Here is a 22,734-nt window from a genome sequence, read left to right as displayed (position 1 = left end):
GGCCTTTAGGTGTGGTCTCACAGTCCTCATTCTAACATATGCGGCTTTTTGCAAAGTCCATGAAAGGTCCAGAAGTCTGATCCTTATTTGGGGGACAAAGAAACCAAAGGGTATGAAGAGAAAGCTTCCTCCATATTGGTTGGCTCAGGATTTGGAAACAGGCTCTCCTGAGTCACGATACTAGTACATCTGGAAATAAATGGTTTTTTTCTGTATTTCCGCGTACTCCTGTGTATTTTTCAGTCGCCTGGTAAATTCTGTAACAATCCCACATCCTAAACTATTTTTTCCCCTTTTTCTGCAATAATATCACAGCCTATTTCTTCCTACTCTAGTCCTTGGCTTTGACCAGTCATATGGGTCTCATCAGTCCATCTCTCTTGTCAGGGTTCATTGCACTTCCTCCCAAGGAAGCTCATTTCAAGGCCCTTACTCATTGGCTATTGCTTCTTCCTGAACCTTTCTTTCACAGAACAGTAGCCCAGGTCCAGTTAAATCACAGTCCATTTTCCCTGGTTCTCTAGACACAATAACCTCCAATCCACTTTTACTTTGATTCTGTTTGTTTTTAAAGATTGTTTTTCCTTCCTCCCTCCCTCTGTCCCTCCTTTCTTCCTTTCTTCTTCCCATTCCTTCCACCTGCAACCATTGCCAGTGCCCTGGTATTTTCCACGTAACTATTTTAGTTCATTAACAGTGAAGTAGAACAGAGGGGAGAGGTCCCCAGTGCATTCTCAAGTATGTTCTTATTATTACAGCACATCTTAGATGTTTATAAAGGAGCTGGGATAAGTTTCAAAAGGATACAGATCTTTCTGTTCTACAGCTCAGGTCTAGTTGGAAAAGAAAGACAGAAAGGAACCTGGGTCTGGGTTGACTGTGCCTCTCCCATAATGGGGGCAATAATACCTCCTAGCAGAGGACAATTATGTCCACTATGGCTAGCTCAAATGTAGAAACACATTTGAGATATTGGGTAATGATCTTGAGAAAAGTACAGCTCAAAGTGAGGTAAATTGCACTTTTAAGATTTTAAAGTCTGTGCGAATGGGAGGCTGTATTTCCTAATGGGAAAAGCTTTGGGTTCTAATTTCACTTCCATCACTGCTTAGCTGTGTGATGTTGAATGTGAGGTGGTAGAAGGAAGGAAGATGACTCAGCATCTTTGAGCCACAATATGAGCTCAGAATTGTTTGGGGTACTTCCTTATCATTCCCTGGCTGCTTCTATTCTCCCTGCCTTCCTTCTGACAATTTTGAGACTTTTCCCCCTTGGCTTCTCTGGAAGGCGTCTCACCCAGGCCTGCTGGTGCAAGGCCTCTGTGCTAGATTGAATCTGTCCTTTCTCCTACCATAGCTAACTTGCCCCTGGTCTCACTTGTTCAGAATACTTGTCAGGTAACTGGAAGCCAATCTGGGAAAGTAATTCACAGCAAGGTGCTCATTCACGGATTCATCAAACATTTATGGAGCACCGCAGCTCCTGTGCTAGGTGTGAAAGACTGTCCAAGTCCACCTGGCTGCATTACCAAAGTATAGCATGGTAACCTTGGGCTTAGGGGCCAGGTAGTCCTGGATTTGAATCTGGCCTGTCACGTGCTAGATATCATTCTGGAAAAGCTCACAGTGACTATTAGGTAATCAGTGACTCTGGTGATATTATTTATTGGTTACCCTTTTCTTGTGTCATTTATAGGGACCTTTACCACGGTAACTTTGGATGTAGGTTGCCAGTGCCTTGATGAATATGAATTTGAAGTCTCGTGGCAGGTTGTGAGAGACATTTAGGGAGGCAGGGAAGTCTTTCCCTGCCGCTTACCCACACCCGTTGTCTCAGTTCTGACAAGAGAATACCCAAGTATCAGCTGTCTGAGGAATCTAAGCAGAGCGAATTGCTGAAGACACAGGAGAGGTGTTACAAGGATACACAGGGGTACGTTTTCAAATGAGGCAGTCTGGCTGTAAAATGCTAGGACACAGCGACAGCAGAGCATGGAGCGGAAAGTAGGTCGCTTGCTTGGAGTCAAGGTATCAGGCAGCACACAAGGCGAAGAGCCCAAAGCCGTAAACAGGAACGGGCTGTGAAAACTGCTGCCACAGCCAGAACGCAGAGGCCGGATGAGGAGAACTGCTGGCCCCGCAGTCGTCGCTTTGCCACACTTGCACGCGTGCAAAACAACACCGTCAGCCATCGGCAGCAGCCTCGGAACAAAGAGGACAGCGATAAATCCCGGGACCGGAGAGCTGGCTCTGCACAAGGGCGGGAGGGCGGCGAACAGAAGCCGAATGAAGCTCTCCCATTTTGCTTGCCACCTAAATTCTCAAATGTTTATGGCTTCAGATTTTACTGTGTCAAATTCCGTGATGTCGAGAGGAAACATCTGCTCGTTTGCATATTCTTATAGGCCTTCTACCACTGTAGGATGTTTTGTGCGGTTGTGAGAATTTAAAAAAAACCCACTTATTTTGTGTGCCAGCTATAAAGAATTCTAAACTCAGAGCCCGAGGCCAGCACTTCAAATGGCATTTGAGCAGGTGTCTGAGGCTGTCAGCTGTGGAGACAGGAGGAGGCAGGCGTGCTTGTGGGCATGATGAGGGGTGAGAGTGGGCGTGGTCAGCTCTCTTACACTGATGTCACTCTGCTCCTTGCCACGCTATGGTTCCCTCTTTAAAAACAACAACGTAAAAAACATATACATTGATTTCAGAGAGGAAGGGAGAGGGAGAGAGAGAGAGAGAGAGAGAGAGAGAGAGAGAGAGAGAGAGAGATCAATGATGAGAGAGAATCACTCTTCTCTGCCTCCTGCATGTCCCACACTAGGAATAGAGCCGGCAACCTGGGCATGTGCCCTGACCCAAATTGAACTGTGACCTCCTGGTTCATAGGTCAATGCTCAACCACTGAGCCACACTGGCAGGGCAGGTTCGCTCTTATCACTTATATTCATCTCCTGCCCACTCCTCATGACAGTCTAAATTTGGAGAGATTGTTGAGATAAAAGAGTAGCTAGGAGAACAAACTCTGGATTTAGAAACTACTTGCAAAGAAAGAAAAGCCTGAGCCATCACATGCCAGTGTTTCACTTCAGTCATTGGATGCAAGCAGAACCCTTCCCATTCCTCAGGCTTCTGAAAGTAACTGCATTATGATTATTACCTTTTAAAAATGAGTTTTCTGTCATAAACTAAAGGTTCGTTAAAGTGCTAGATTGTTGGAAGTTATTGAAAATAAACTACCTGAGACCCAGACTATGCTGTGGTGCTAACATTATTTTCTCTGACATCCGATGTATATTAATTTTATGCAAAACTAGGGGCCCAGTGCACTAATTCATGCACCTTGAAAGGAACTATGGGCTGTGAGGCTGTGGTGGGCACAGGGGTGGGGTGGGTCTTGGCCCATCCTCCACACACCCCGCCCAGCCCCTCCCACATGCTGATGGCGCTGGCCCCGCTCGCACCCACTGACTGTGTGGAGCCATTGGGACTGGTGACAGCAGTGGGTGGGAACAGGGCGGTACCGTCAGTGGGTGCAAGCAGCAGCTGCTGCCTTGATCGCCCCTCAGGAGCAGGAGGAGGTGGAGAAGCCCTCAGGGCCGGCAGTCGCTACTCGCACCTGCTGATGGCACCTGCAGTGGGTGTGGGAGGCAGCTCTGGCACCAGCTGCAGGTGCGAGTGGGGCGGGCACCAGAAGCAGGTGCTAGTGCCAGTTGGGACTGCGGTGTGCAGGAGCAAAGAATTTTCAGTAACCACTAGAGGCTCACCCCGATGACAATGAGCAGCGCCCCGCCTTGGTCTGGCACCCCCACTCACCTGCTCCACCATCTCGCTGAGGCCAACCATGTCCTGCGTGTGCCCCCTGGTGGTCAGCGCATGTCATAGTGACTGGTTGTTCCAACCTTCAGTCTATTTGCATATTAGGGTTTTATATATATAGATGGCATAATTAAAACTTCACACAACCCGAAGACCATGAAGAGTTTAGAATCAATTGAAATAATTTGTAAACCAGGAGTTGTGAAAGACACAGAAATAAATGTATTGGCTGCCTTGCCCCTTCCAACTGTCCAGGAGCACACTGGGTTCGGCAGCCTGGGAGCAGATAAAGGGTCTTTCAAAAGTCCACTTTTAAATGAGTATAAATATTGGTTTTAATATGCTCTTTTTTTAAAAATATATTTTATTGATTTTTCACAGAGAGAAGGGAGAGAGATAGAGAGTTAGAAACATCGATGAGAGAGAAACATCGATCAGCTGCCTCCCGCACATCCCCCACTGGGGAAGTGCCCGCAACCCAGGCACATGCCCCCGACTGGAATCGAACCCGGGACCCCCCAGTCCGCAGGCCAACGCTCTATCCACTGAGCCAAACCGGCTTTGGCTTAATATGCTCTTTTAAAAATAAGAATAAATGATGGAATTGAATAAAAATTCAAATAGTTCTAAATTGTTAGGAAGAGTGATTTGTATAGCAAATGTGCCTGTTAATTCACTCAGAAAAGTCATCTTTATGGATCTCTGTCAAAGGCATTGGCCTTACCTGAAGTGATAACAAGCTGGTGAGGGGACTATATTCCTGACAGTAAGTATGTTTTTAAAGCATAGTGAGTGAATAAAAATTCCTCTTGGGAGAAAAATGAGGATGAGTTAGACCTTTTGTTGTAGGATTGAAACTTATGTGCCTTTGTTTATTTTCATTTGGAGTCCTGACTTGTTAGGAGCACAGTTTGAATTTATATCCTTAACTGACTGGAATGATCTTAAGATTTTTATAAATTTGGACAGCCACAAAGAGACTCTTCCATTACTCCTGAAGGCAGTGGAAATGATTTAAATATTTTAGAGCGGACTGACAAGGGATGACATCATTCTTTTGAATTAAAAGTCACTTTTTATTTTTCAGACTATAAATTATGTTATGTAGGAACACAATTGTCCCAGAATATTTTTGAAGGGACACTCTTATTATATTGATTGATTCCACTTAGCATCAATGCAGAATAAACAATTTTGTCTAAGCTTGGGCTTAGTCTGTGAATTATTTCTTTATTCCCCACTAGCATAAAATTTACTTATACCAGCTATATTAATGCAAGCATAAGAGCTTTATTCTTCAGAGAGATTAGCTTCATCAACTAAATTTAGAGACTTTTTCAGTTTATCTCATGAGTAATGACACTATTTTAAAAAAACATACAGAAGCAAGGAGACTTTATGTTCAGTTTTGGCTTAACCTCACTTGAAAATATGTACTTAGTTATATAACAGGTATATGCTAGCACGTACTTAGCAACTTGAAAACAAGGGATAGAAGGTTTCATTTTTCAAGGATGCCTCTCTGATGAGTTTGTAGAATCTTAAGTGCACCTTTATAATGTTACTGAAAAAAGGACCCTGCTTTTTTTACTACATGCACTTTAAAACTTGCAGATGGATTCTCATGTCCACCCCTTTATATATGATCAGTTCTAAGTGTTTGAGTGAATCAAATTTCTTGTGGTGAATCGAAAGCACATAAAAGTAAGTGCTGACTTTTTTTATTCCATTTTCTGGAAAATAACTTTTAAACAGATATTTGTTTTCTAATTTATAAGCAATCTGCATTTTCTACCACCCCCACCCCCACCTTAGCCTTCTTCTCTTACTTTTTAATTTTATCTCTGTTCTCTTAATCTTAACATTTTAATATCACCCTTACTGTTTCAGTTTATATTTTGATATATTTTAATGGAAGTGAGAAGTAGAATTTAGAGATATATGTAAATCCATAATATTTTAAAGAATCACATATCTCCATAATACCTCTCTACCTTTTATTTCTTTCCTTGACTTTCCTTTTCCTTCCTTGCCATATAGTCTTTCAACTTGAAATACCTCTTAGCATCACACCACTCTAGCAAAACCAAAGGAGTGTCCATAATTCTCTGGGATGGTCTGCATAAACTGACAACACCAGGTTAACATGAAGCTGAAGCCTGAATTGTAGGGGAAGAGGCAACATTAGGAAACAGCTACTGATTGAGTCATTAAATGTGGGGTGGGGAGGAGGGCTTGTTGAACCAGTTGTTTGATTGTTGACCTAATAATTCACTTTCTATGGAGTGGACTAGACACATTCTATGCCAAGCTTTCACTGCCTCCCCCCTCCCCCCTTGCCCCATAGTTTTGCTAAAGTGAAAAAGAGTAGGGCCTCTACCTGTCTCTGAGTCTATCTATTTATTGCAGGTTTTTCTGATTTTCGATTCTGAAATTTGATTGGTGGCAGACTTACTGTAAGATGAACTTCGCTATCTTGTTTCTCAGAGTAGTATCACATTTCTTCTTATGATATTTCAGAAGGAATGTCAACCCAACAGCATTGATTTTCTCTATGATCACAGTCATGACTGGGTAGTTACTCTGAATTATGTATCATTACTCTGTAGGCTGATACTGAATTCTACAAAGAATTTTATTTTATATTTCCCAAATAAAAGATTTGAATAAAGATGGTAAATAAAATTAGAAAAAAAGTCATCCACTACATATTTTTTCAGATATTCCAGCTCTCTAGTTCTTAGGAGCATGTAATTAAAGGTGTATTGTTCCAAACAGAATCAATGCATTGCTGTAGAAAAATAAGCAGCAAGCTTTGTTTGTTATGCAGATATGCAATTTTATGCATATTGTCTACTTTATTGTCCCCATAATCAGAAGGCAGCAGGAGGAAGAACACAGATCACTAAAAAATATAAGACAAATTAGTCTCAAACATACAGACAAATAATTGAGTTAAAATTTCACCAGACTTGTCTGCCTTTCTATGGAAATGAATAAAATGACACAAATGAATAAAATTTGCATTTATTATCACTTCATATAAATTATTTAGAACTATAGAATTTTAAGGATTAAATAGACAATTATTGATATGTCCAATACCCTTATATACCCTTATTTTTCACATGAAGAAATCCTGTATATTAGTAAAAATACACATAAGTACATGGGGTGAAAAGGGTGCCCATGGAGAAGCCCTACAAATGCCTGGATCTCCTAAAGTTTACAAAAATGCATTGAGGTCCTGAAGGTACAGAGATTAACAAACTCATCCAAAGTGGTACAGGTTGGCAGTGGCAGAGCTGGCTAAAACCCACCTTTCCTGATTCCCATTTTTATTTCCCTTTTTAAAACTTCAAATGTGATATCTACAAGGCTACTGAGTTATTAAATTATTGTGTTTCTTTAGTGGGGAAGGACAAGGGATTTGACCCTCTGAAGAAAGCTAAATTTTTACCGTGACAGCCATGAGGACCTAGAACACCACAATGGGTGAACTTGTTGTGGGTGTGGGTGCTGGTCTAACATCTTGTTTGTCTCTTTCATGGCAACAACTACAAAGAAGTAAAAGTTGATGGGTTTCAATGCATTTTACAAAGTCTAGGAGATCCAGGCATTTGTGGGTATGAAATGGATGTTTAAGATTTCAAGACTTCTCTATGGCCATCCAAGATCCAGTCCATGTGCTAATTTATGTGTATTTTTACCAAGGTACCAATGTGAGTTGACTTCTATGATAGACCAGCTTCAGAAAGTCACTTGGCTCTTGTGTGAGCCCAGATAATCACTCAACGCCCATATCAAGACAAATCTTTCTTTTATTGTTAAATACTGCAGACAAACTCCCAGAGAATAATAAAAGTTTTGGCTTCTCAAAATAAATTCATGATTAATGCTTTTTCAGTAATGATATATTGTAACACAGTTCAGTTACATGACAAAATTAATTTCAATAATTTTATAAATGGCTATAGCTTAGTATTTATAAAATCCTTATAGGTCTAAAGAGCCCCTTAAGCCCTAGCCTGTTTGGCTCAGTGGATAGAGTGTTGGCCTATGGACTGAAGGGTCTAGGGTTTGAGGGTAAGATTCTCATCAAGGGCACATGCCCAGATTGTGGGCTCCATCCCCAATAGGGGGTGTGCAGAAGGCAGCCAATCAATGATTCTCTCTCATCACTGATGTTTCTATCTCCCTCTTCCCTTCCTCTCTGAAATCAATATAAATATATTTAGAAAAAGAGCCCATTAACTTTTCCCATTACATTTTACAATATTTTATGAAAAATATAATGATATTTTGGGAATGAAGGAATCTTTTTTTTAAAGCTCTTTGGATGTATCTCTCTTAAATGTGGTAAATCTATTTTGGGACAAGGCATTCACATACAGAGCAACCTATGGATTCACAGAGCAGAACACAAATTAGTGTACAGTAATAAACAAGTAAAATGCCATTAAAACAAGCTCTATTTGTGATGGTCAAATTCTTTTCATAGTAATCTTGTAATATCACTTGTTACTTCACCTGTGAATCCTCCCATATTTATAGTCAAACCTAGTGGGTCAATACTCTGTTCTTATAAAATATTTATTCCTTGGTTTCTATAATGTAGTACAATGACATGTTTACCTGTCTTTTCCTCTATAAGATGAGCAGAATTAATATTATTTTAGCTGTTCCTACAGTAGACAGTAAATGTTTGCTAAAAGGATGAAGTAAATATTGCTTGAAGTAAATGGCAATCTGTTGAAATTAAAAAAAATCTTTTTCTCTACAGAGAATTCTATTTAATAGTAATTATAATAATATCTGAACTACTGTACAAATTGAACCCAAATAACATGGTAAAGAAAATATTGAGTAAAAATCAAGGACCCTGCCGAAACCGGTTTGGCTCAGTGGATAGAGCGTCGGCCTGCGGACTGCAAGGTCCCAGGTTCGATTCCGGTCAAGGGCATGTACCTGGGTTGCGGGCACATCCCCAGTGGGGGATGTGCAGGAGGCAGCTGATCGATGTTTTTCTCTCATCGATGTTTCTGACTCTCTATCTCTCTCCCTTCCTCTCTGTAAAAAATCAATAAAATATATTAAAAAAAAAAAAAAAATCAAGGACCCAGAGGGCGTGATGATGTTTTTCCATTAACATTTTGATGAGGTATTCATACAGGAATTTTGTAGTGAGGACTTTTACTAGACCTGTTATCCACTGGAATGAATCAAGATTTATTAAGAAGGTAATAGAAGATGTCCCAGTATATAGCAGATGTTTTATGTTTACTATTTTATTTAATCTTCACTGTGGTCTATAACATATAGTATTAGCTAAATATTTTAGACAAGGATATCTGTTGTAGATAGAGTATGAAGCAAAGTAGGATTTGAATCCAGGTCTGCCTAACTTAAAAAAAAATCTACCTTCTTTATATTACACTACACATTTACTCAGGACAACATGATCAAGAACATAATAATCACATTCTTTTGAGTGAGGCTGCAAATTTCAAACAAAACTGTAACTTTTATTGTTGTGCGCTGATAGTGAATTAATTGAAGTACTTTCCACATTAGTTCAAGTGCTAATTTTCAAGGTGTTTGGTTTTTTTTTGATACTGCAGATAAGAAACATTTTGTGCCAGTTAAGTAGTTTTAAGTGACAAATTACTTAGATTAATATATACATCTCACAGCACTATAGCACTAAAAATTACATGCGAATATCTAGCATTGATATTTTCCAAAATAAGGATTACTCCATTAGCTAATGTTTGTGAAAGTAAAGGAAACAGAAAAAAAGAAATGAGGATGTTCATTATTACAGGGAAGGCCACACTTCTCAAATGCAGCTAAGGAAACCAGCCCTCCACAGGTTGAGGGAAGCTCTGTGGTCAGTCAAGTCGGCGATGCTCCCTCCCAAAGAAGAGTCATTTCAATGAGGTGAGGGGCTCCCCAGAGTTCATCCTGGAGAATGAGGTGTGCAGCTGATTTGTGGTTAGTGAGCAGCCTGGCCCTGTGGGTAGAAAGCAGGCATACCAGTATCAGTGCCAGATTTCACCTGAGCCTGAGGGAGCACTGCTTCCCGGGCACCTGCACCAGTTCTTTCCATGTGAGCTGACACTTTGCCAACTGCATCTCCAAGAAATGGGCTCTAGGATCAGAGGGTAAAACCAGAAGGTAATGTGGGGCCTGTTTCACGTTGTTTCTCCAACAGTGTAGTATGCTCAAGGGGGGCTTGGAGATCTGCGGCAAGTGGCTGCTGTGGGGACTGGGATGCAGGGTAGAAGCTGGGGAAGCCGAGTTGATGTAGCCCCTGTATACTGTGCAAATGCTTTCAGAGGCCTGGTGACCAGCCGGCTAATTTGAATGACCACAGAAGGTGCTGTTGGGGGAACTGTTTCCATTCAAGAATGTAGGCCCAGCAAGGCCAGTTCTTTAAGTATTTTTTTTAAAATATATTTTATTGATTTTTCACAGAGAGGAAGGGAGAGGGGATAGAGTTAGAAACATCGATGAGAGAGAAACATTGATCAGCTGCCTCCCGCACACCTCCCACTGGGGACGTGCCCGCAACCAAGGCACACACCCTTAACCAGAATCAAACCCGGGACCTTTCAGTCCGCAGGCCGACGCTCCATCCACTGAGCCAAACTAGTTAGGGCAAGTTCTTTAAGTTTTCATGATAAGCTAGAAATTCAAGGTTTGTTTTATTTTTAAAATGTGAGATCTATTGGCTTTTAAATATTTGCAACTAATTTAAGTTTTAAAGTAGTGTGAGAGTCAAAGTAAATAATCCACTGGCCAAATTGCCACCTCTTTGCAGGTTTTGTTGTAGGGTGACTATTTGGGACTCTGGAGGAAAAGGGCCTACCTCATCTCCTCAAAGAAATATGGATTTCAATGGGCAGGGATGGGTCCCAAGTACCAGATTACACCAATGTGAAGTCAAAGTTGAGACTTACTCATTCAATTCTAGATGCTAAAGGGCCATAGGAAAGGCATCCCTGGCTGCCTTTTCTCCTACAATCTCCTTAGGTAACTTTCTCTATAGAGCCACGACATCCACAATTCCCTCTACTTGTATTTTTCCAACTTAAATGCGGGTACGAACCACTCAGGAGCTTATTAGAATGCATATTACTAAATCCCACTGCAAGAGACTGATCCAGTAGGTGGGTTCTGGAGCTTGCTTTTCACACCCACCTTAGTTTACTGTAACACAGATGGTCTGGAGAACACACTTTGGAAACACTGACTCATCAGTGCCAGCTGGTGGCTGGCACATCTGTTGTTTCAGCCCTGGTTTCGTGCCTAAGTTAGAGATCTGTATATACAACCACGTCCTGGAAATATTAATCATCTTTACCTGAATATCTCTAAATTATTACTGTCTTATGGTGGACCCATAAGATTATAATGGAGCTGAAAATTTTCTATCATTTAGTGCAGTGGTTCTCAAGCTTCCTAATGCCGTGACCCTTTAATACAGTTCCTCATGTTGTGGTGACCCTCAACCATAAAATTATTTTCATTGCTACTGCATAACTATAATTTTGCTACGGTTATGAATCATAATGTAAATATCTGATATGCAGGATGCATTTTAATTGTTACAAATTGAACATAATTAAAGCATAGTGATTAATCACAAAAACCATATGTAATTATATGTGTGTTTTCCGATGGTTTTAGGCGACCCCTGTGAAAGGGTCGTTCGATCCCCAAAGGGGTCGCGACCCACAGGTTGAGAACCGCTGACCTAGTGACCTAGCCATTGCAATGTGATAGTGCAACACATCGATCAGGTGTTTGTGGTGATGCTGGTGTAAAAAACGTACTACACTGCCAGTCGTATAGAAGTATAGCACATACAATTATGCACAGTACACAACACTTGATGATAATAACAAATGACTGTTGCTGGTTAATGTATTAACTATAGTATACTTTTATTGTTATGTTAGACTGTACTTTTTCTATTTATAAACAAAAGTGTGCTGTAAAACATTATGCTGTGTTTTGACAGCAGCAGCCTCAACATTTCATGTTCTCTGCATCTCTTGATTGCATCATTTTCTTGTGCTTGATTTAATCTAAGCACAGGACAGTAACATGCTGTACAGGCTTGTAGGCTGTAGGTTACCCATCTAGAATTGTGTAAGTACACTCTGTATGTCCACACAATGATAAAATCACCTAATTATGCTTCTCAGAATATATCCCTGTCAAGTGGCACATGACTGTATTTTCATTCAAAGTCTGCACAAAGACTTATATTCTTTATTTTATTGAAATGCACCATGATTGACTTAAGTTGCTCAAGCCAGAAATCTGCATATGCACCTTTGGTGAGTAGGGACTAGTATTCAGGGTGCCGGGAGCATGGGGAACCAGCATACCCATCAAATAGATGCTTTGCTACCCCACCTTTGCAATGGCTGCTCAGTTACTTTATCTTGGCTTTCTGAGTATAATCCAGTTCTTCTGGGACAAGTCAATAATAACAACCCCTTTATTTATGGAGGTTTACTCTATGCCAGGTACTCTAACTGTTTCACAGGTATAAATTCAGTCTTTTCTTAAAGCCACTGAATCCAGTGTTTGCCATCTCAGTGCCCCCTGAGAATAGATATGCTCCCCATATTTCCCAATTGCCAGACCCTCTGCTTCAAAATTGGTAATGCCATCTTTCCCACACGGATATCACCCACAAAACCACAGACCCCAGAGTCTAGGGTCGCTGCTATTGCTTTCTATTCATGATCCCAGGGATAATGGTGGCTTGGCTGAATTGGAAACCCATTTAACGTGTCTCCTTAGCAGTAAATCAGGTTGCAGCCAACCCTACAACAATAGAGCGCTAGAGTCAGAAGGGCATCCAGAGATTGTCTAGTCCAATTTCCTTCCATTACAGCCTTGGAAATTGAGGTCTAGAACCATAACGTCATTTGCCAAGGGTAAGAGAAGAGGAGTAAGGGTTAGAGATGGGGATCAAACCTCCGTTTTCTGTTTTCATGTCCAGAACTGTATGCAAGCCCCACTCCACGGGAGTTACATGACACTGGGGATTTTTGTTGTGTATTTTCTGTGTCTGCCTGCATTCAGTGCCTGGAGTGTAGTGATTGTGAATGGATACACCATAGGTGCATCAGTCTATGGTTGGTTGGCAATGCAATGACCAGAATTCCTCTTTGATATAAAGAATTGTGATGATATTAGAGGAAGATTATGTTTAATGCAGTATGTAGACTGTTTAGCGCCCCTAGTAAAAATGCAATAGAGGAAATAGACATAACGCTGTCCAGCAAGGAGCTAGCTTAAGTATTCTGTATATATGTCTCCTGCCACGGCCACCTATTTTAATATTGTGACCCATATCTTTCTCAATGCTCAGATTTTCTTCCTTTCTTCTTTTCTTCCTTCCTTCCTTCCTTTCTTTCTTTCTTTCTTTCTTTCTTTCTTTCTTTCTTTCTTTCTTTCTTCTTTCTTTCTTTCTTTCCTTAAATGTATTTTTATTGATTTCAGAAATGAAGAAGAGGGAAAGAGAGATAGAAACATCAATGATGAGAGAATCACTAATTGGCTGCCTTCTGCACGCCCCACACTGGGGATCTAGCCTGCAACCCGGGAATGTACCCTGACAGGGAATTGAACCATGACCTCCTGGTTCATAGGTTGATGCTCAACCACTGAGCCACACTGGCTAGGCCAGATTCTTATTTCTTAATTCATGTCTCTCTGATATAATATCATTATGCACTTGTCTTTACTATCTGTGCACTCATGAGAAGAAGCTACATGAAATCATGGACTTAATCTTTTTCACCACCATATTGCTGGGACCTAGAAGTGTCCAAAATAGTAGATCTTCCTAAAAGTGATAGTTTAACATTTGCATTGGAAGCTTGAATAACATGCAACACTTTGACATTCAGAGGCCAAATACCCACCCTCCCCCCCCAAATAGAAGCAAAACAAAAAGCCAGCTCTGTGCAATGATAGAGTCATAATGTGAGAAATTCTGATAACATTGTTTAGAGGGATAATTACAAAAAAAAAACAAATAATCTTTGGCATTAAGTAAATTATTTCTGGTATTTTTACTCTATAATAGAGGAATAGTTCAGTACTGTAAGCCAAATTATGACATTTAGACAAAGGATACTTGCTTATTTATGAAGTAGAGGCCCAGTGCATGAAATTTGTGTGTGTGTGGGGGGGGGGGGGTGTGGGTCCCTTATCCCAGCCTGCACCCTTTCCAATCCAGGACCCCTTGGGGGATGCTCGACTGCCAGTTTAGGCCTGATCCTTGCAGTCGGACATCCCTCTCACAATCCAGGACCTCTGGCTCCTAACTGCTCACCTGCCTGCCTGCCTGATCACCCCTAACCCCTCTGCCTGCCTGATCATCCCTAACTGCACCCCCCTGCTGGCCTGATTGCCCCTAACTGCTCCTCCCTGCTGTCCTGATCATCCCTAACTGCTCTCCCCTGCCGGCCTGATCACCCCTAACCACCTCTGCTTCAGCCCCCACCACCATGGCTTTGTCCAAAAGGAAGGCAGGATGACCAGAAGATGTCCAGTCGACCCAGCCTAATTAGCATATTACCCTTTCATTAGTATAGATATAGTAGGTTGAATAGTGTCTCCCCTCACCCCAAATTCATGTTTACCAGGACCTCAGAATGCGATCTTATTTGAAAATAGGGTCTTTGTAGATATAATTAGTTAAGGATCTTGAGATGAAATCATCATCCTGGATTTGGAGTGGGTTCTAAATCCAAAGGCTCACATTTTCATAAGAGAAAGCAGATGGAAATTTGAACACAGAGTCACGGAAGAGAATCCTACACGAAGATGGAGGTGGAGATTGGAGTGATGCATCTACAAGGCAAGGAACACCAGGAACCACGAGAAGCTTAAAGAAGCAAGGAAAGATTGTTCTCGAGAGCCTGCTGGCACTTCGATTTCCAGACTTCTAGCTCACTCCTCGCCTCTATGAGAAAGTAAATTTCTGTTGTTCTAGGCCACTGTGTTTGGTAATCTGTTATGGCAGCCTAGGAAATGAATACAGTGAGGACAGGAGATATTTGCTGACTCCTGGATAGGAGGATATGTAGGTTGTGCCAGACATAAATCAGTCTACAATATTTTGAAGTGAAGTATTACAATACCTAACACATGTAAGTGTTCATGATGAGAAGATAATGAACACTCTCTGTGGAACTCATTTTTTAAATGACATCCTAAAACTCAGAAGAGTGGTCCATCCTGGCTGAGCAGCTGTGATGAAGGAAGGAAGGGACCCAGACACTAAAGAAAGGCATGCCAAGCCCCTTCCTCATTTCTTCATATGAGCGGGGAGATGGGGGTGGAGTGGGGAGGATTGCTTCTCCTAATCCTCGAGTCAGGTGTGTAGAACAGTCCTTCCAGGCTACGGATACATGAAAACATGATCATCATCTTCAAACACAGAACTGGATCATTTTGACCTCTTAGTGCTTGAAATTTCTGGTGCCAAGTTTTTATCTTACCTTCCATGTTACCATTCCTCTTCTCCCACCTCTTACTGCTAAAATGGCTGAGACAGAGAGATCCTCCTCAACAACCCGTCTTTCCCAAATGGCCTATCTCACTATCCCCTTCTATCCACCCCTGCGAATGGACCACAGCACTCCTGTTCCTCCTGGCTTCTTTTTTCAGCTGCTCTCCCTGCTTTTCCTCCTAACCTCCTCCTTGCCTCTCTGCCCCGCCTCAGCCATATTTGTTGGGAACCTTCTGGGTAATGAGACCTGGTTTTGTGCTGTGCCCCTTTGCTGGGAATTTCTTCTTTTCTTTCTCTTCTGCTGATCTAAATTCTCTTTATCTCTCAATGTTTGCCTCAAGCTTCTTCTTCCATCTGGCCTTCTTTTATTTTTTGGTGGAAGAAAAAAATTGGTTTATTTAAGAGCCTGCGGTAGCCTGAAAAGATGTGGGACTCTCATCACAAAGACCATATTACTATCTCAGTGCAGGCAGAGATTTTCTGAGTGGGGAAGGGGAAAGCAGAACAAAGGAAACCGGCAGGGGCTGTGGCTCTCCGTGCCTGTGGCTCTCCGTGCCTGTGGCTCTCCGTGCCTGTGGCTCTCCGTGCCTGTGCGAGTTAACACAGTCTGCTCAGCCAGCTATCTCGGAGAGGGTCGGGCGTTCCATCAGCCTTCTACAGCAATTCCTAAGGATAGTTTTATTTTTCCATTTCAAATTTCTGTAGCCCTCACAGTCAGTAAAATACATACTGCCCTAATCATATGTCACCTTGTATTGCTATTTCTGGAGACTATAAGCCATCTCTTGTCTGCTCATTGAGAGCATGAGTTTCCTGAGGAAACGGACATGCTGTATCCATCTACGAAACCTCAGCACCTTGCAGCGCTTCGAATATATTTATTGACTGGGTGGTGGATTTGGTACTTTACATGAAATGAAGGCTCTTGAAGGCCAGCATATTTTTGTGTTCCCTCAAATCAAGTCACTTCCCCCCGCCCCCTGCCTTGGGCTAGGCCTATCAAAACTTGTCTAAGTTGGTCTTTTGGAAATAGAAGAAGGAAGAAGACTATTTGTTTTAGGACAAACCAAACAAAAAGAAAGAAAAGGTCAGGTCAAAACTGAACAAAGGCAAATTTGCCATTTAAAACCAGCAGTCAGATTCCTATGGATGAAGTCATCACCAATCTCCGTGGAACACTGCTCCCGGGAAGGCAGGCACAGGCAGTTCCTAGGCCTCTGCATATGCAAGAGCCCGTGAGGCAGAGGAGAAGGCAAGAGGTCGAGAAAGGAACTGAAGGGAGTGGGCAGTGGAGCAATTGCCCTCTCTGTCACCACAAAAGGAATTTGACAGAATTGCTGCATTTATGCAGATGCCTCAGGACAGGTAGGTCCATATATGAGACAGAGCTGATGCTGGCCACCAAGCCGCTGATGGTTCTACTTCTGCTCTGACTGCTAGCTCACATTGTTTGCATGACTCCTTTAATTTAAAAACTGCCCAGCCCTGACCGTTTTGGCTCAGTGGCTAGAGCGTCGGCCTGTGGACTGAAGAGTCCCAGGTTTGATTCCGATCAAGGGCATGTACCTTGGTTGCAGGCACATCCCCGGTGGGGGGTGTGCAGGAGGTAGCTGATCGATGTTTCTAACTCTCTATCCCTCTCCCTTCCTCTCTGTAAAAAATCAATAAAATATATTTAAAAAAATAAAAAAATAAAAACTGCCCAGAAAAATTCCTTTGCCCAGCCATTTGTAGGCTAAAGTGAAGGCTCGGTGAATCAGTCCTCTGGTGAAGGGAACTCTGGGACATGCAGAATATAAGCAGGGCAAGGATTAGATGAGAAAATAATGATGATAAAAAAGAGCATTTAAGGAGACCTTAATATGTACCAGAACAAATGCTAAAAGTATAACATTATTTAATCTCTCTACAATCTCTGAGGCAGGTACTGCTACTGTACAGAGAGGTTAAGTAATTTGCTTAACATCACATCGCTGGTTTGTGGCAGAACCAGGACTCCTGGCTACAAGCTCTAGTATTCCAAGCAGTAGACATGCGATGGCCACCTTTTTCCAAGCAAATCCAGGAGATGTGGCCTCAAATATATTAGTGTCCATTCGGTACAATAGGACTGGATTTTTGCAGTTAGGACTTGAGGAAAATCTGACCAGTAGAGTCACTGGCCTTTAAATATCAGAAGAAAACTACTGTATAGGTCATGTTCAAATTTCTATTCTTGCCTTGTTGGAAATAAGGAAATTACACTGTTTATATTTGGAGCATGCCATTAGCATTATCCTGATTGACCTATTGGAAGTTAAAAATAATTTTGCTGGAGTCCATCAAGTCACTGATAAAAGTATTTCCTGATTGACTTGGTAGAGGTTATTGAAGTTTCCAGCAATAGTTTCCTTTGCTTTAAAAGGGTCACTTAGAGAAGATACATTTTGCTCATAATTCAGAAATTTTCACCAATTTTTGAAATGTATATTGAGCTTGTCTTTTTTTTAAACAAAGTATAACTATATTATTAATCTATTGAAATATGTGAGATGAACAGAAAAACATGATCTCATTTAGTTATTTCTAATTATTTGTACTGTTGGGAGATATTTTACAAAAGAATTATATATAAGCAAGACACATTTTAAGCCTGTCTGCAGGGTTGACTTTGTATGTGGAGGGGGAGTAGGCAGCTATTTGGAGAATGTGATTTGAAAGTTTCCCACCTAAACTATTTTACCATTGCTCTGACATTGTCTGAAACTGTGGCTAATTTGCTGAATTCCTTTTTACAGAAAATAACTGGGTTAAGACATGAATGGGATAAATGGGAGATCTGAAGCTCTGCCATCTTGGTTTCTTCCGGGGGCTTCTATGTATACCATTTTAATTTATTTATTGACTTATTTTTATACTATTTTTAAACACTGGTGGCCAACACTGGAGATGGTTAATTTCTGTGAAAAAGCAATCACCATCTGTGTACTGGCTGATACATTTTGATCCTATGGAAAGTTTTCACTGGACAGTATGTTTTTTTTATTTATTTTTCTTTTTCTTTTTTTAAATTTTGTTTTATTGCTTAAAGTATTACAAAGAGTATTATATATGTCTCCTTTTTTTCAGTACGTTTTGATAGGAAGGAACAATGGCCTTTATTGAGCACCTATTATATACCTACCACTATATAGGTGCCTGCCATGCATTAGGGCACCTAATAGGTCTGTGTGGTAGTGACTGAGATGAAGAATAGAGAGAACAGCAGTCTAAATCCTGAGTAGGAACTGTTCTTAATTAGGCCAAAGGACCTACTTTGGACCCCTAAGTTCATATATAAATCTAACATCTCACGAATTCAAAGGTGAAGAAAGGCTGATCTAGGGAGTCTTATTGTCATTTTATAGTAGCAATTTGCTTAGGGTTTTAGCTCACAAGTGGTAGAACCAAAATTCATACCAATGCTCCCTATTCCAGGTCTCCTGACTATAAAAACCACATCCCTTCCCTGGTACCTGGGGAGGAAGTAAAAAGTAAGGGGTTAAAACATGGGCTGGTGCAACACATTCCCTGGCTTCTGATCCTCCCTCCATCACGCTGGCTAGTCAAGAGATCTTGCATGAACTACTGTCTCTCTGTGTCTCTTTCCTCAAACGGAGAGTGGGTTCTAGCTTTCAAGTAGGCAGAAGAGAAGCTGCTCAATAATGTTTACCCTACTGGCTTTTGAAATATGTGTTTTACTGACTGTCTTTCAATGATAGGAAAAGTGCCTTCTGGTTTTTTGTTTTTTTTTGGGGGGGGGGGGTTGGGGGGAGGAGTAATACACCACAGATCTCAGTATTATATTGCATTATTCATGAAGCTTTAATTTTTTTTTTTTTTTAGTTTCACCTGATTGAAGACTCCTTGCTTTAAATGGAGATGCAAGGAACAGATAGCCTTTGAAACCCATTTTAAACAGTAATTCTTTGTAAAATAATCCAAATTGTAATTATGAAAGCATAGTAGAATCTAACAATTAATCTGTAGGGTTAATCTGCTACTTATTGAGCCATTACTCTAACTCACTACATTAGGTATTGAGGATGCAATGGTGAGAAACTGCCTTAAAAGAGTTTATATAGCTTAGTGGGGGAGAAAAAGACGTTGCAATAAATTACAGCAAGATGTATGAAGTGTCAAAGTTAAATGTACAAAGGGCTAGCATAGGAAATAACTCTCTGGGAAAAGTTTTGAAAGCCCCATTAAAGAGAATCTTTACTAAACTAAGAGTTTCATCAGATGATCACAAACTATGACGACAATGTAGAAAAAATGCAGTCATTCTTCAAGGCTAGAAAAGATGTCAAACTCGGGAGAAGTATGGCGGTGAACTCCCAATCACCCCTGTGCCAATTAGCTACGCCACAGGACTTAGCAATGGCTCTCTCCAACCCATTGTAAGATCTGCTGACATCTCAGCTCTCTCTCTTGCTACCAAGGCCACTTCTGAATCATGCCAGTCCAGGAGAAGGGCTAGTTTTCTCATGAACTAGCTATTGTAGGCGTATATGAATTATTCCATTTCCCATTTGAGATCTACAAATCAGTGATCACTTCCATTAGCATGGAATATCAGTATGTTGGATAGCAGCTTTTTAACACATGATAAGCAACTGGTAAACTGAGGTAGCAGTTGTTATTGAGTTGTTGTGGAAGGAAACAAAGGCCACAGATATCTAAATGGAAAAGATTACTCAAGAAGAAAGGAATTGGCCAAACGTGGTCGCAGGGTCTTCCTCCCCCAAGCTGCAGATGAATCATTTGAGCACTACAGAATGATAGGCTCCTGAGAATTTCAGGCTGCAAGGCTGCAGAAACGTTAAAGATTGCTCGTGTGTGTGTGTGTGTGTGTGTGTGTGTGTGTGTGTACGCTTATATATCTGTGTGGTTAAATATGTGTATATACATATGTAGGCATGCATATATATTTGTTTATTTCTAAGTGTGTATTAATGTGTGTGCTATAAATATATGTGGATATATTTGCATATGTGTGACAGACCAGACAGGCTGGAAAGTGTAAGACTTCTACCTCTCACAGGCTCTATCGTCCCCATACCCACCCCTCCACACCACCAACACACCAAAGCGGAAAGGATGCCTTGTGACCTGAGGCTGCATTAGAAAGTTTGCAGCTCGCTGAGGATTTCCCATCGGGGAACCCCATTGGTTCCCTGCAGGATGGTGGGGTTAAGAAGTCCGTCCATTCCCCCAGGAAGACTGGGCAGCTGCTGACACGCCAGGCTGAAGCCGGCCGGTCCCCCTCTCCCCCGCCCCCTCCCAGTCCGAAGTCGTCCCCCGCCGGCCCGCATCTGCTGGCTCTGCAGGAGCGGGCCAGGCCCAGGCAGGTTGGGCCAGGCGCGCACGGCCCGCGGGCTGGAGGGAGGGGAGCGGAGGGGGCGGGAGGGCGGGGGCGGCGGGAGGCGATGCCTCCAGCTGCGCAGGTGGCCGCACAGCTGGAGCCACGCCGGTCACCTGCCGGGCGCCGTCGCCCTTGCGCTCCCGCTGCCCGGCCCGCGGCCCGCGGACTTTGCGGAGGGCGCCCGGCGTAGGCGGCGGCGGGTGTGGGCCGAGCGGTATTTATAGCTCGGTGACAGCAGCGGCGGCGGAGACACCGGCGGCCCGTCTCGCCGCGCTTCCCAGCGAGGCCGCGGGCGCGGCTGAGTCCCATCCGGTCCCGGCGTGCAGGCGCCCCGAGCCCGCGCGGCCCCTTCGGTGAGTACGCGGCCCGGCGCTGGGCGCGCCCCCCGCCCGCGGTCCGGCCGCCGCGGAGCCTCCCTGCCCGCTGCCCGCAGCCCCTGCCTCCTCGTCCCGGCCGCGAATGCGGAAGCCGCCGGGAGCCCGGCCCCGAATTCCCGGCGCCTCTCCGCCCCGGCCCGAGGATGGCGGGCTGGGAGGCAGGGTAAAGTCTGGGAGGGGGCCAAGGCCAGCCCTGCGGGGACGGGGCGGAGGAGACTGTGGGCGGAAGGCTGTGGGTGGGTAACCCTCAAACTCCTGCTCCAAGGGGGTAAGGGACGTCTCCAGGACAGACCTTGAACTTTCCTCGCTTCACTAGTTCCCAGGATAGGAATTGAGTAGAAGCCCTGTCTGTCTGTCTATCTATCTATCTATCTATCTATCATTATCTATCTATCGTCTATCATCACTGGTTAGTTAAATTAACAGGTTGCAGTTATGGGTGTTCTCATGGAAAACAACAGCAACAGCACTTGAGGGTTTGGGTGTTTATTAACGCGATCATAACTAAATAAAGGTATTTGTTGATTCTCATTTTCGAAAATACCACAGGACCACAAGTGTGTTTGACCCATTGTGGTAACACTTTGGCTGCCATTATTCATTCTAAACTGACTGTGTGTGTGTGTGTGTGTGTGTGTGTGTGTGTGTGACGGTAAACAGCACGTACTTATTTTAGTATTTATGTGTGGATATAAGTCTCATGAACCAGAAGAATTTTTTAAGAAAAAGTATGTTGAATAAATGTAATTATGACAGCTATATTGTTTGAAGTTCATGGAAGGACTTCTAGAAAGATTTCAGGGTTTTGTTTTCAGAAAACAAGTTCTTCCAATTTATGGAATATAAAGAATAGTAGAATCCTTGTAAAAGCCATTGTTTGTTGTTACTGTAAAGTATTGAGTTTTTGTCATGAACTTCTAGCTCAAATGATGGATTTTGACATTTTGATGTAGGTATTTACTCCCACCCCCATCCCACCTCCATCTGATCCTTGTGATTAGAAACCAGTATTTGTCTGTTTTATTTAAATTGCTTCTTTAAACTGCCAGTCATTAAAAAAATAATTTTAGATATGAATGCATTTTATTTTATTCACTAACTCTTTACTTTCTTTGTAGTTGTATTTTAGATTCTTTACCATAAACAGATGTTGCTGAAAAGGAGGTCTAAACATTTTAAACGAATTCATTGCTGATTATTTTTCAACTTAATAATGTGAAACGGCTCATGAATATTTTGCCAGTTTAATGAAAAGTTGGCAATGTCTTTGTTAGAAGAGAACCACACATCTACCTTGCTTGCAGGTTCTCTGTTTTAAAAACATGCATTGGTTCAGTGTTTTGTTATCCCAAGGACTGCAGGGTAAGAACGAGGGAACAAAATCACGAAAAGGTTGAAAAAATGTGAAGAGAAAGTCTAGGGAGTGATTTATGGATATGATCTTGCAAATTAGGGGACCACAAACACCATTCTGGTATCTCAGCCACTGATGGTGGTTTCATTGATTGACTTAAAAGGTTGCTTTTTATTTAAAAGGCTGTGTGGTCTCTTGTATTGGACTAAATGTAAGGAATTCTGAGTTTACTTCTGTTATTATTGATATAACCTGCATTA

General features: G+C 42.2%; 1 protein-coding gene across 1 annotated transcript in view; it reads left to right on the top strand.

The window, feature by feature from the left end:
* Positions 1-20,790: 20,790 nt before the first annotated feature.
* Positions 20,791-22,734, top strand: part of TMEM117 (transmembrane protein 117) — a 443,674-nt gene continuing 441,730 nt past the window's right edge. The window contains exon 1 of the mRNA XM_081084824.1: positions 20,791-21,096. The gene's annotated coding sequence lies outside the window, so the exon portion shown is untranslated. The remainder of the gene's footprint in view (positions 21,097-22,734) is intronic.

The sequence above is a fragment of the Myotis nattereri genome (assembly GCF_964212035.1).
Source record: "Myotis nattereri genome assembly, chromosome: 2".
Taxonomy (NCBI): Eukaryota; Metazoa; Chordata; class Mammalia; order Chiroptera; family Vespertilionidae; genus Myotis; species Myotis nattereri.
This window is presented reverse-complemented; position numbering and strand designations above follow the sequence as displayed.